Genomic DNA, 14938 nt, shown 5'->3' with positions numbered 1-14938 from the left:
GAGGAGCCACCTCTTTGTCCTGTCCTGGTTTTGCTCCAAGTATTGACATTGCCACCAAAGGGATCTGCTCGCTCTGGCAGTGGCAGCATTTCCTGATCCCATGGAAACTCTGTCCCAGAAAAAAAAACAAAACCTGAGCTCAGCTACTTGGAAGGGTCCAACCCAAACCCCAACCCTGCCTGGCACAGCAGATTTCAGACTGAACCATGGAAATGCAGGATAATACTGCTAGTTCACAATTCCTTATCTCCAGCTGGTTTAGAGCTAATTAAAAAACCACTTTCTTAAAAAAAAAAATGCTGATCCCCTCAATGAAATTATTAAGAATTTGAAAAACATAATTCAGTTTCCATTCCACCAACTCATATTTCATGGGGTGCCTCTACATGCCTGAAAAATCTCCCCGAACACCAAAATGCAAATTCCTCCCAGCTCCAAACGACAGTGCCGCCAGATTGGATGGGCCAAACTGCACCCAAGAGCTGAGCAGCTGCTGGGAGGAGCCTTCAGAAGGGAAAACCAGGAGACAGAGACGTGACTAGGGCAGGCTGTGGGAGAAGACAGAATTCCTGCTCGGGAGAAGTGCCGGGAGGCTGGAACAGCAGACCCCAACACTCACCCTGGCAACAGGAAAGGCTCCTTGGGAAAGGAGGTGTTTGGCTCCTCTAATGAGGTCAAGCCAGCCTTGGCTTCCGCTGGAATTTCCTCCTGCAAGGCCAACAGAGCTCCCCAGCCTTTGCCTGGAGCTGCTGACACGTGCTGGAGGTTCTTGTTCTGGAGCTGGAGGAAGTGGGGAGGAAGCAGCATTCCCACAGTGCTGCCCCATCACCAGCTGGCTGGGCTGCACCACCCCTGCCTCGCTGGGAATGCTGTCCGTGAGGAGGCAGCTGGAAAACAGCTCTGGAGGAGGGCACAGACATGAGCAGCAGGGCAGGGATGGCACAGACAGGAGCAGCAGGGCAGAGAGGGAACAGAGAGGAGCAGCAGGGCAGAGATGGCACAGAGAGGAGCAGCAGGGCAGAGAGGGCACAGACAGGAGCAGCAGGGCAGGGATGGCACAGACAGGAGCAGCAGGGCAGAGAGGGCACAGACAGGAGCAGCAGGGCAGGGATGGCACAGACAGGAGCAGCAGGGCAGAGAGGGCACAGAGAGGAGCAGCAGGGCAGAGATGGCACAAACCCCACTGCCAGCCAGGGCTGCACACACAGAACCTGCGTGCGCTGCTCCAATGCGGGTGTTCAACCCTTTCTATCAACTTCTGCAGGGAAATTGATAATTTGCTTTTTGTTCCAGCAAATTCTCCAGATACCCCCAAATCCAAGCCACTCCCACACCCCTGCTGAGTTGCTCATCTCTCCCATTCCCATTCCTCCCTCACTGCTTGCAGGCAGGGTTTTCCCCAAGTCTTGAATTTGCAATCCACACCTTTATCCTTGGGGTTTAACAAACTGCACAGCCCAAGGTTCTGCTCAGAGTCAGCAGGAGACAAATTAGTCTAATGGGAATGATGTTGGTGGGTGTGACAGGATTTATGGCACTGAGACAGTGACCAGACCATGGAGCACATCCCCACAGGGTCACAGGAGATCCCTGCAGGCAGCAGAGCATTCCCAGGGAGCCAAACACCTCCGAACCGAGATGAATTCCCAGGAAGGAAGGAGGGAAGACCCAGAGAAGCAAAGAATTCAGGCGTGGAATTCAAAAATCAGGAGGCAGCACCGTGGTCTGTGCCGTGCTCCAAGGCAGCCCTGACCTGCTCCAGGTTACAGAAGCTGCTGGAATCAATGCCCAAAAAATGCCCAAACCTCATCTCTCCCCAGGAAACAGGCTCAGAACTAACTGTGGCACACATTTTAAGCAGCAAGAGAGTCCTGAATGGGGATTGTTCACTGGCCTGAGCCCCAGTGCAGGTGCTGGCAGCCCTGGCAAGCCCCGGGGAAGGGATGATGCCATTCCCAGACATGCACAGACTAGGAGGCCAAGTTTTGTGTTTATCGACTTATAAAGCAAGAACTGGAAGTAGGTCAGAAGGCAGGACACCCCAAAGGTGGAGAGAACCATGCTCCAGTCCCTCCTTCCAGGAGGGCCCTGCCTGCTGGCTCTGATGGATGGTTCTGCATGAGCAGAGCTGGTTTTTAATGAAAAGCCAGAAATTGTTGGAGCCCCAGGCTGCAGTGTTCCCTCCCAGGCAATTCAGCACCCAGGACAAAAAGGAAGATGTTCACACCCCACTTCCTGGGGGCCCCAGGCAGAGGCATGGAACCAAGCCTGCATCAAAACTGAATCAAAAATCAACCCCATGTGCAGGAAAGCAGAGATTATAACACCAGAGCCAGCCAGCACTCACAGCTTTAAGCTATTCTTCCTGAGTGTCCTACATAACAAACCCAAACAAATTAAGGAATGAGTAATGAATAGGTAGGAGGTGGCAAGGCTTGTTTTGGTTCAGGAAAGGATTCCCATCCCTTGCTTGGAATCTAAATTAGATTCAATTTAGATTAGAGTGAGGCAAGGCCAAATTCCCCTGATGAATGAGTTGCTGCAGTAAATCACTCAGATTTTGCAGCCATTCTTCAACAAATGCGTTTTTCTTTTTTCTTCCTCTCCTTTTGTTTCTGAGGCTGTCAGCCCGATGCCATGGCCCTGTTCCTCTGGGTTAGGATATCCCTTTTTATCTCCCTCAGAAAGGGAAGAACTAATTTGTTGTCTGGTAGGGAGAGAAGGTGCTCTTGGCCTGATAAGTGGATTATCTCCCCAAACAAGCTCTGTAATGCAACAAACCCCACACACTCACAAAACCAAAGGAATCCATCACAACCAGGGACGTGACATCCAAAAGTGAAAGCTCCCTCTCCTGCACAGCACACCCAGTGCCACAGCCAGGCTTTTGCCAGAGCAAAAATCCAGGGAAAACACACAAAATTAAATCCATATTCAGGCTTGCCGTGGCTGCAAACGTATCTCTGAGCTCACAGCAGCATTTGTAGGGTCACGGCACCTGCATGTGATCTCTCTTCCAGCTGAAAAGTCTTAACAGTCTAGTTAAAATTGAAAAAAAATTAGCTCTTTAAAATTGAAAAAAAAGAAATTATGTCAGGAGTGCAGCATGTGAACACCCCCAAAAAAGATGGGAATTGGGGAAATGGAGTCATTGTCCCCCAGGAACTGGGCACTGCTCAGCCTTTATCCACTTGCTGCAGCCCAAGGTTGGGATTTGTCCCCTGCTGACACCCTGCACCCCACAGATCATCGTGGAGATGTCAGTGATATCGGCCACGAGATCCAGCCCCTCTCAGGAGGAACCAACAAGGTGTAGCAACTTAAAATAGAAACTGGACTGAAACTCTTCAGCCTGTGACTCACCCCCAGAGGAAGCCAGGCCGGCGTAAATCACCTGCTGATCCTGAACCCTGGACCTCACAGACCTTCAAGAGCCACCTGCTGCCGCAGGAAAGGGACTCATCAATCTAAGGGTGGCCAGGAACTGACCTGCAGCTCCTTCTCCCTGGCTGGGGGTCGGTGTGAACCCAAAGGCTGCTGCTGACAGGTCCTGGAGAAGCTCCTGGCTCCTAATTTGAACCCACAGCCAAGTGCCTGAGGTAGCTGAGATGATTTGGCATAAGGCAGAGACTTCTCCAGGGATAATCTCTCTCTCTGACGGAACAAAATGAAACTGCTGTATTTCACTGGCCCAGCTTCCTTTGGAACCACCCTCATTTCTGCTTCTTCCTCAGAGTAGCCAATTTCACCGAGGGCAGCTGCAGAAACACAGAGCTTTCATTTTTAGCGCTTACCTTGCGCTTAAACACGCTCCCTTAGGCAGAACCAGCCCATTCATCATCCTGATGAGAAGAAATACCCAGAATTACTTCTCAGACTACAAGACAATTCCCACAGGACTGGTAATTTATTACGCCTGATTTTCTTTTCGCTGCAATTTTCCTTTTCTGAACTTTGCAGAACTGTTTCACCGCTGTGCTCCAGCCGTTGTTTCCTGCTAGCATTGCACACAATCCCTCCTTTCTGCTGGTTGCTTTCACATGGTGGTAAAATTATGCTCATTTTGTAGTATCACTTCAGTAGCTGAATAAAATCCTTCAGGGTGATACGGCTAGACAGCAATATCTGAATGCAATGCTGATTTTGTGCAATAACCTAATAAAACCAGACATTGTTCCAAGGAGCTGCTCTCTTGAATGGATGCCCAGAAACTTCTCAAATTATTAATCTTAAAATACATTATGTTAAAGAGTAATCTGCTTCCAAATGATGCAGCAGCCTAAACTCCTACATGTTGGGAAGCCAGTGCCAAGCAGTGTAAATGTTCAGGGCTCTGCACCAGCTAAACTGAAAGTAGTATTCTGTGCACATGAAATATCAAAGTATCTGACTTCCTTTCCAAGGAGGAGAACACTACCTCGTGTATTTTAATTTTACTGTGATTACAGTTTTCAAAGGAGAGAGGAATAATAATAATAATAATAATAATAATAATACACATTTTGGATCTTTTCTAGTCCTCCCATCACACTCTGTACTGCTCTGCAATTTCAAGCAATCCCAAGGAGCTAAGGATGGAGTTTATTATTGCTGGGAAGTGCACGGTTCATGTCCAGTAAATCCCTGGGTCAGTGACTGAGCTGTGCACGTCCCCAGAATTCAATGGACGTCAGCACGAGGGTGAAAACTCAAACCCTGCAACCCTCATGGCACAAGAGCTCACGGGAATTAAGCATGGGCACGGCTGTTTGCACGGCTTTTAGGGCACCCTGTGGAATCGGGATCCCAGGGTGCTGCACGCTCCTCCCCTCAGAGGTTTCTGAGCTCAGCTGATCTGAAGGGGCTGAGCCCATCCAGACAGACCCTGCTGTCACACGTTTGATTCAACCCCGTGTTTTCCACTCATCCCAAATGCCTGCCTGCCTCATTAGCAGAGAGGGCAAGCTCCAGAGGCAGGCTGGGAGCCAGCCTATTCATCATTTGCATTTCAGCACTGCTTTCATGTTTGCAGAGCGCTGTGCAAACTCCAATTAGTGCGGGGCTGATTAACCCCGGCACGGCTGCTGGGACCCTGCTGCTCCCAGATCCCCAAAGCAGCTGCAGCTCCAGCCCTGCCCGGTGAGCCCCCAGACCCTCACACTGCCCGGGAAGGGTCTGCAGGCAGAGCCTCTCAATGATCATCCAAATTGCATCCAGAATCCACGCAGGTTGGACACTTTGCAGCACCCCAATGCCGTGGGGAGCTCTGCAGGGCAGGCTGCAAAGCAGCAAGGGAAACACAACAGAGCTCTTTTGACAGGATAACTCAGTTACCCCCTGATTTTTCCATATTTTCCCAGGGTTATCAAGAACATAAACATCTTCTGCACCTCACAGTCCTTTGCCTCATTACGCTCAGAGCATCTCCTGTAATTTGGTTCTCTTCTGACTCCTCTCTTCCACCTCCAAAGCCACGGGGCACCTGGCATTTATCCCAGGGGAGGAACAGCCTCCTGCACACTGGGAACCACTTGGGTCAGACCCGCCACCAAAAGGACTCTGTTTGTTTTCCCTCTTGTCAAAAGAGAGCAAATTTAGATCGGATATTCAGAAGAAATTCCTCCCTGTGAGGGTGGTGAGGCCAGAGAAGCTCTGGCTGCCTCATCCCTGGAAGTGTCCAAGGCCAGGTTGGAGCAGCCTGGGATAGTGGAAAGGGGTGGGATGAGATTATTTTTAAGGTCTCTTCCATCCCAAACCAGCCTGGGATTCTATTTTGGCTCACAGCTCCCAACAGAGTCACTTACGCATCACAAAACTTCGCACACGAGAGGGGTTTGGTGACACACAGGGAGCCTTTCATTCCTCCTTAGCTCTTCCACAAATCATCTCACCCCAGATGCACTCAAAATATTTGACTCTGGGAGCAAAACTTGATGGGGTTTGCCAGATCCTCTTCCAGTTAAAGTCAGCATTAACTGCAAGTATTCCTGCAGCAAAGCAGCGTGAGCAGCACGAGCTCAATTCCAGATAAATGTGCTCCCAGGAAGGCCAAGGGGCACTCATGCTCCTGCCTGGGGCTGACTCAGACATGTCTGAACACAAAAACCAAATCAAAACTCGTTTTGATATTGAAATGGTATCATCTGGGCTCATCCCTATGCATTTGCTCCTCAGGACAGGAGCTGCCTGCCTGCCCTGGGAGCAGCTCTTTCATCTGCAGGGCTCTCCAGGCAGCGGACAGGATGCTCCACGGGGTAATGGTCACATCCTCTCTGCTCAGGACCTGCTGGCTGGAGGTGCTGCTTTCCTCCCCTTGGCCACAAAGGCACCCTGAGTGGTGCGTGCAGAGTTAACCCAGACGAGCTGCTCCCCATCCCAGGCAGTTCTGCACCCGTGCTCTGCAGCTCTTTAGCAGATTAAGCTGGCAAGGGACACAGAAATCAGGCAAGGAGGAGTCAGGGCTCATCCTTTCACCGGGGCCCTTGGCTGAGGGTCACACGGGGAGAGGACACAATTCCCAACCTGATTTCCCTGCCCCCCCAGGACCCCTTTCTCTGCCTGCAGAGTGGAGATGATGCTCCCAACCTCCTCTGCCAATTCCCCTTTGATTCACTGATGAAAAGAACCCCAATCCTAACACAGATGTTACTTCTCACTCACTATGGGCATTTTAAAATGCTTTTTTTTAAAAAAAAAAACCACGACAATAAAAACTTGTGACCTTCCCCAGCTGAGCACAGTAAAAACAGATCCCACAGATGTGACATATAAAACAAAGAGCTGCAGGGAGAAAATCTAAGCCCAGCTAGCCTTTTCAATTTAACATTTCAGGGCTGCCCAATACAAAATGCTTCACTAAAACAAGGCTAGGAAACACTGCAGCTAAAAATTTTGCACTTTTTGGGGCTAGAAGAGCTTTACAAAACATTGTCCACGTTGTCCTGAGCCACTTCCAAAGCCAGGCAGGCTGAAAATCAGGGAATTCATTGCTAGCCAAGCCCCCAGCCTGCAGCTCCATGCATTTCTTACTGAACTGACTTTATTCCAGAGTGCATGGGCCAGGTGGTTGGACTGGTTCTCAGCAGCACTCAAACAGTGCCTGCTGGAAATCACAGTCCAGGCCATTTCCCCAGGAGCAAAGGAGGGGAAAGGTGAGCTTGGATCGTCCTGCAGCACGAGGGGCCTCAAGGTAGAAAATGAGAGGGGAAAACTGCCCACGGATGGGGCCGGCTCAGGTTGGCACAGCTGGGCACAGCTGGAGGCTCTTCCTCTCTTCCCAGCCATGGCACACACCTGGCTGGGGCACCTCTGCCACCTCCCAGGGCACTGGGGGGGAGCTGGCACCCCAAGGGACTGGCATTCCAAGGGAATGGCAGTGTGGATCCCTTCAGCTCTGCCTGGAGGGACCCACAGCCCCCAAAACCCCCAGGGAGCTGTTCCACGGTGAAAATGTTTGGCCTTCCAGAGGCAGGGGAGGGTTTTCCCCGTGAATTTCTCACTCTCACGGCACCAGCCCTTGGCCACATTCTCATTTTACCTTTAGCTGCTGATGTCCCACCCCAGAGTGTGGCACCTGAGCGAGGCACTGGGTGAAGGGATGCTGAGGCACCTCCGGATGCCCTGGCAGCCCCCAGCCCCTCCAAGGCTCTGACAAACATGAAACAAGTTTTTCTTGACCCCAAGTATTTTCTGCAGCAGGCCAAGTGCAAGTGCAGGCAGGATTTCACACCGGGCTGTGCAACAAACCCACGTGATCCTCAAATTCCACAGGGAAAATGCTGTTTGCAAGCTCACATCGCAGCCCAGTTGTGCAACACCTTGAACTGTTTCAAGGCCATTTTCTCTGACTCCAGGAGCCTTCTTTGAATTTTGCTCAAGAGCACAAACGTGACCTTTGCAGGGACAATGTGATTTCTAGAGGATAGAATTTCTAGAGGGCGGGATTTCAGGAGGAAATGCAAATGAAAAATAAAATGCAGATTGTCTGAAATACCTTCTCCGAAGGTATGAGAGTGAGAGAATGCTTTCCTTCCTTTCCTTGGAAGCAGCCAACAGAATTCCACTGTGATGATGATGCACAGAAATGGGAAAAATAAAATAAAAAATAGGAAAATGAAAGAAAAGGAGGAAACAGCTTCTCTTGAAATGCTTCCATAGGTGCCTTCCACGCTGCCTGCTCTGGGAGCAGCTCCACAGAATCCACACGCTTTCCTGGGAATGCAAAACCACAAAAATAGCTGGAAACCACTCATCCCTCAACGTGGCTCACTTCCTCCTCCCACTGAGCCCCGAAAGCCACACTTCCCGACATCCTTCTCAATCCCGGCATTCCCCCTTTGCTTCCTCCTGCAAACCTGGCAGTGCCAGGGCTGGGCTGGCTGAGGTGAGGCTGTGCCAGCACTGGCAGCTCCTGAGAGCCACCGGCCACCCCTGGGCCAGTCCCAGCCTCTGCAAGCCCTGCCTAAAGCCCTGCCTAAAGCCCTGCCTAGAGCCCTGCCTGCCTCTGCCAGCAGCTGTCGCAAGCTGTGAGCCAGGATTTTGGCATTCCCAGCTGAAACCCTGGGCACCGGTGGCCTGACAAAGTGACAAGTTCAGCGGGGTGACATGGAAGGGGACGGGGCTGGGGTGACCCACATCCAACTGAGTCAGCTTTAATCCCTTTCCAGGTCATGCAGCTGGTAAACATCTGGCTGTGGCACCTCAGCCACCTTCCAGGGGGAATTATCCTGCCAGTCCTGTCCTGCTGAAGCAGCTGGCGATTGTTTGTGCAGTGACACTGAGACACTGACCTGTTTCCATCACAAAACAGCCCCAAAAAGCCACAGAACCGAGATTTCCTAAGCAAATCTTTGCCAAATAATGCTTGGTTTGGTTCAATTGGTTTTGGAGATTGTTTGTGCAGCCACATTGCTGCACTGGTTTGCTTTCCATCCCAAAAGCACCCACAAAAAGCCACAGAATTGAGATTTTATAGCAAATCTTGGCCAAATAATGCTTGGTTTGGTTTGATTGTTTTGTCAGTTGTGCAGTCACATTGCTGCACTGACCTGCTTTCCATCCCAAAAACACCCACAAAAGCCACAGAACCAAGATTTTCTAAGGTAATCTTTGCCAAACAACTCTTAGTTTGGCTCCACACGAAATCAGGAAGTAATTCTGGCCCACTCGAAGTGATTTTTTGGTGAAAAATGGATGTGGCTCTTCCAGGGTCTGGAAATGGGCAATTTGCTGACCACTTTCAGTTGTTTCCAGCCAGCACCAGGGGCTGGGAGCAGCCTGGGACAGGGGAGGTGTCCCTGCACATGGCGGGGGGGATGGGATGAGCTTTCAGGTCCCTTTGACCCCAAGGATTGCAGGATGCCGTGCTCAGGTCACATCACACATACCAGGGCTTTTACAAGCCTGCCCACTTCCTCCCCTGCATTTGCAGAGGTGCTTTGGGGTCAACACACCCCTGAAAAAACCTCCTTTTCTCTTCCTGTGTGTCCAGCACAGAAAGCCAAGCTCACATCCCCGTTTTACCCATCCCGTTTTCCTGATTGCATCCCAAAGGATTCCCGCCCGCGCCGCTCTCCAGGCTGCCATGCCTGGCAGGAATGAGGCAGGGTGAGTTCTGGAGCAGCAGATTCTGACTGCAAACCACAGTGAGTTCCTCACCCTGCTCATCAGATAACATTTTAAAAGGGAAAAAATTATATTTATATTTATATTTATATTTATATTTATATTTATATTTATATTTATATTTATATTTATATTTATATTTATATTTATATTTATATTTATATTTATATTTATATTTATTTATATATAAATATAAAATGTTATTTAATATATAATATATATAATATATATGATATATTATATACTCAATACTATATACTATATATGGTATATTCTATATTCTACATTATACTATATATATATTTATATATAATATTGCATTATATTATATTATATTATATTATATTATATTATATTATATTATGTTACTTATTACAGTATACATATTATATATTATATGCATTTTATATTTTTATCTATTTTAATGTATAAAATGTATCTTCTATATACTATTTTTATAAATATAAATATAAATATACATATACATATACATTTACATTTACATTTACATATACATATAAAATACAAACAAATAATTATAAATATAGCATTTACAAATATAAAAATATAAATATGAATAAATTGTAAAATAAATATAAATATAAATATAAATATAAATATAAATATAAATATAAATATAAATATAAACTTTTTTTTTTTTAAACCTGAGAATGCTCAAAGCATCGAGACAGCAGCTGTTTATAAGACTGGAATTTACAAATTCCTATAAATAATGAAATGTTGGGAATGTCACTATGTTTAAAGAAAGAAGTTCTGTGGTTTTGCACCAATTTCCAGTCCTGGCTGCTCCGGACAGCTCCAGGAAGTTACAAGGAGGAAAATCAATTTTCTTTACTGTTTTTTTAAGCAATATGAATCCAGTAATGGTTCATCTTTAGGAGCTTGAGGAAGCAGGAAGATAAAATATTAAGAAGAGTAAAATAGTCCTGGATGCTGTGACTCACTTGAGATTTGTTTTTCTTCCTCACAGACAGAAAGCATGGACAGAAAATTGATTCCCAGTGAGATTCCCTGCAAGAAGAAACGTGCAAATTCTGCTTTTGAGCTCTCTTTGGGCAGGCAGCAGCGAGCTCGGCACACCCTGATCTACAAATTAAACACAGCCATGGCTTTTTGATGGCCCACACGAAAATGTCTGGAATGAGCAGCTTTCAACATCCACAAGTGGAAATATTGCTGTAGAAACCCAAGAACCCTCAGCAAAGGAGGGCTAGAGGTAACAAACCAGTCCCTTCCCCCAGGACCCACCAGGGGATGGGAAGAAATAAAGGCAATGTGGAAATATATAGAGATGGAACGCTGAATTCCACCTGGGCCATCTCTTTGTGGTGCTCAGAACCCAGCTCGGCTTCAGGAGGCTGAGGGAAGAGCCAAATCCTCCTGGAAAATCCAAGCCTCACCCTGAAATGCCCTCAGGCTGTGGTGGCTGTGCCAGGTCTGCAGGGACACCGAGTCATCATGGCATTTACAAGGAGGTTAGAGCACAGTTCAGCATTTGAAATGCCAGCCTGAAAGCTGGGAGCGAAACCCTTTGCTCCTCAGCATTTCCTGCTCATCTTTGACTAACGAGAATGGGAAAATTAGCAGGGAAAAAAGCAGAGAAATTCAAGTTTTCATGAGCACCATGTAGAAATTTAAGTTTTCACGAGCGCCGTGTAAAACTGCCCCCGTCAGGAGGTGAATGCTCAGACAAGGAGTGGTTTACAGCCAATGCCCAAATTACCACTGTCCAAACACCACTCCAGCTTTGGCTCAGTTTGCCTCCTGGGAGGTTTTCACAGGTGCTCGGCTCATTACTTGTGGCCTCTGAATTACGGTTCAGCATCTTTGGGTTAAATTAAGGAGAAAAACGGGGAAGATTTAGCACTTAGAGGGAAGGGGGATTTCTGCTCTCCACCGAGCAGAAAAACAAGGACAGAGAAGAACTCCTCTCCTGGGTAGTGGATGGACCCAGAATAAATTCTCAGCCCCTTCCACTTGTCTGACTCTGGAGAGTTCAGGGTCGGTTTTACCCTTGGCCTTGAGGGAGGGAAAACAAACAAAAAAGCCCCAAACAAACCAAACCAAACAAATCCTTTCTGTGCCCAGGATGGTTTGGGTTGGAAGGAACCTTAAATTCCATCCAATCCCATGGGTAGGGACACCTTCCACTGTGCCAGGGTGCTCCAGCCTAGCCTTGGACTCTCCGAGGGATCCAGAGATTGCTTCTCTGGGCACCCCGTGTCACCCTCCCAGGGAAGAATTTATTCCTAATATCCCACCCGAACCTTCCCTCGATCAGTTTGAAGCCACTCCCCCTTGTCCTGTCACCCCAGGCCGTTGCAGACATTCTCTTGGTGGCTCCCTTCATGCACAGGAAGGTCACAATGAGGTCACCCCTGGTCTCTTCTGCAGAAAAAGGATAAATAATCTTCATTTCCTCATCATCCTGGAGCCTCCTCTGGCCTCGCTGCCGCAGCTCCACGTCCCTCCCGTGCTGGGGTGGCACTGCAGGGGAGGTGACAGGGATGTGCTGGGACACAGAGGCAGATCCGGGCTGTTTTTGGGGAGGTGACAGGGATGTGCCGGGACACAGAGGCAGATCCGGGCTGATTTTGGGGAGCTGACAGGGATGTGCCGGGACACAGAGGCAGATCCGGGCTCATTTTGGGGAGGTGACAGGGATGTGCCGGGACCCAGAGGCAGATCCGGGCTCATTTCGGGGAATTTGGGGAATTTTTCAGGAATTGCGAAGGAACCGCAGAGCGCAGAGAGTCGTGCGCCCTCTCCCGGCCTGCCCGGGAAGTGCAGCCAGCGCGCACAACCGCCGAAAAAAGGAAATTAAAGCAAATTAAAGCAAATTTAAGCAAACTTTAGCAAAATTTGGCATCGATTTACCTCCCTCTCTGCAGCTTCAGGTCCTTCCACCGCTCATACTCGTTCTGCTTCATCCAAGGCATGTAAAGAGCACAGCAAAGCTCATCAGGCCGGGGCAGTGCATTCTCCTTACCCCAAAATGCTTTACAAACATTCACACTTTTACTTCGAAACCTGAAGGAATTTAACAATCTGAGCACTGGGATCAGCCCCTATGAGTTAAGAAATGTGGCCTCCCTGTGCTAAATAAAACCCAAATATTCTCCTGTCTGTCTTTCTTCACATAGGATCCAAATTGGTCTTAATTCCGGTGAATAAATATGAGATATAATAACCCAGAAGGGCCACATTATTTATCTAGACTGATCTTTAGGAACCAGCACAATACTCACTCATTCTCCCTCCTCAGCTGTGACTGTTGTGACACACCAGGAGCACACGTGACAATCCCAGCCCTCAGGTATGTTCCTCTCAGGACATGCCACGTCTTGCAGGGCACAGAGCAGGATTTGGTTTTGGAGCAGCCCTTGCCCAGAAATTCAGCCTGGGTTCACATCTGGGCTCTGTTCCCAGGACCTTTTCAGCACAGCCAAGTGACAAAACACAAATTTTGTCCTGTCAAGTGACCCCAGCTAACAAGGAGGATTCCAGCTGCCCAACCACCGCGTGTTGGCTCACGAAAAACAAGAGTCTTTTTTACACTGCTCCTCATCCTTGCTTTGTGACTGGCCAAAAAAAAGCCCTTCAGCTGACAGACTTAATGGAATTTTGGCCACAGAACTTTAACTTCGAATTTGCCCTTTGAACTTGGCAGCTCCACACAGGTGGTTTGCCAGCAGCAAATCCTCTGTCAATGCTGAGCCACAGAACTGCCCTCGGAGACGTTCCCAGCTCAGCTCCTTGGCCTCAGAGCACATCCTGCAGCAGGCAGATGTGTCAGGATAAATGCCCCGTGAGGAGCAGGGCTAGCCGGTGCTTTGTTGCCAAGCGCTTCTCCCCTTTGCATTTCTAACGTCCCTCCCCAGGCAAAAGCCATCACGGTTTATGGAAGGCAAATGCAAAAAGTGCCCAAATGACCCAGAGAAACGTCCTGAATCACAAACCATCGCTAAAAAGCACACGCTGGTTGCTTTCACGGGTCTGTGAATTGTGGGAGGCACATCTTGTTCTCCATCCAGCACTGGGTTAGAGAGCTCAGGGCCCAGTCCAAACCTGTAAAAGGTGAAATGTTCAAACCTGTAAAAGGGTGAAATGTTCGAACCTGTAAAAGGGTGAAATGTGCTGCGTTTCATCACATTTTGCAGCCCACTGCTTTTACCCACAGACCTGATGGCATGTGAGCACATCCCTGGAAGGCATTTCCCTATCTCCAAGGCCACTTCCCATTTCCTATCCCCCAGATTCCAGGCTGAGCAGCCCAGCTGCATGTCAAATATGCTGACATTTCCTCTCCATCACCCTGCTCTGGCTCTTTCCCAGAGCAGAGGGCAGGATCTCAGTGCTGGGTATCACACAACACAGGTTCCCTGCATAAAGCCAATTCACCCCTGCTCTTGCTCACATGGGGAAACCTCCAGCACCCACAGACGTACGGAAAGGTTGATATCCCAGGCCAAAACCCAGCTCTGAGTACATCAAGGAGCAGAAACTGAACACGAAACCTTTCCAGACCCACTCCTGCACCTTGCGCAACGTTCCAGGGTTAAAGAATGCCGTGGAAAAAGACCAACACACATAAACTGTGAAGTGGGAGCAGCTTGAGGACGTCTGATACTCGAATTCTGTGAAATTGGTTTGAATATAAATTAGCCTTGCTTTGTTGAGGTAATAGATGATGTTCTTGGATTTTCCCCTCCGCTAACAGCTTCTATCTGTGATTTGATAAAGCCGGCATTGATTATCTCCATCCTCACGTCATATCTCTGACCACAACTTGAGTCATTCCCTGGTGGCACCACACAGTATCTCCAATGGATTGAAAGTTTATGGACTGCATAGGATTCAAGACTGTAACAGCAAAGAGTAAAGATTATAATATTAAAGACCAAATCCTGTTGATCAGCACGTTTAGATGGATGACGGCAAAGTTTTCCCCAAATAACGTTAAACTGCAGAAGACCATTCCCCGTGCTTCACCCAGCTTTTCATCAGCTCAGCCTCAGAGGTGTAGAAGCAGCTTTACTGCCAAGTGATGAGACCAGCCAGGTACCAGAAGTGTCACAAACCTCATTATCACTCCTACCTGGAAGCTGGTAATTGGTGCAAGACAAAGCAAGAACTGCTCGGGTAAGTGCCCTGCTGGACAAGCACCAGGAAGTTCCCTTCTCCCAGCTCAGCATGAAGGTGCAAAACACATGAAATACAAGGCAAGGATTCAGAGTGAAGTCCAAGCTATGAAGCTTCAAAGAGCACCACTCCACCGAATCCCTGCCAGCACTCAAATGAGGCAGGGATTCGA

Source organism: Motacilla alba, chromosome 24, assembly GCF_015832195.1.
Source record: "Motacilla alba alba isolate MOTALB_02 chromosome 24, Motacilla_alba_V1.0_pri, whole genome shotgun sequence".
NCBI classification, from domain to species: domain Eukaryota; kingdom Metazoa; phylum Chordata; class Aves; order Passeriformes; family Motacillidae; genus Motacilla; species Motacilla alba.
This window is presented reverse-complemented; position numbering follows the sequence as displayed.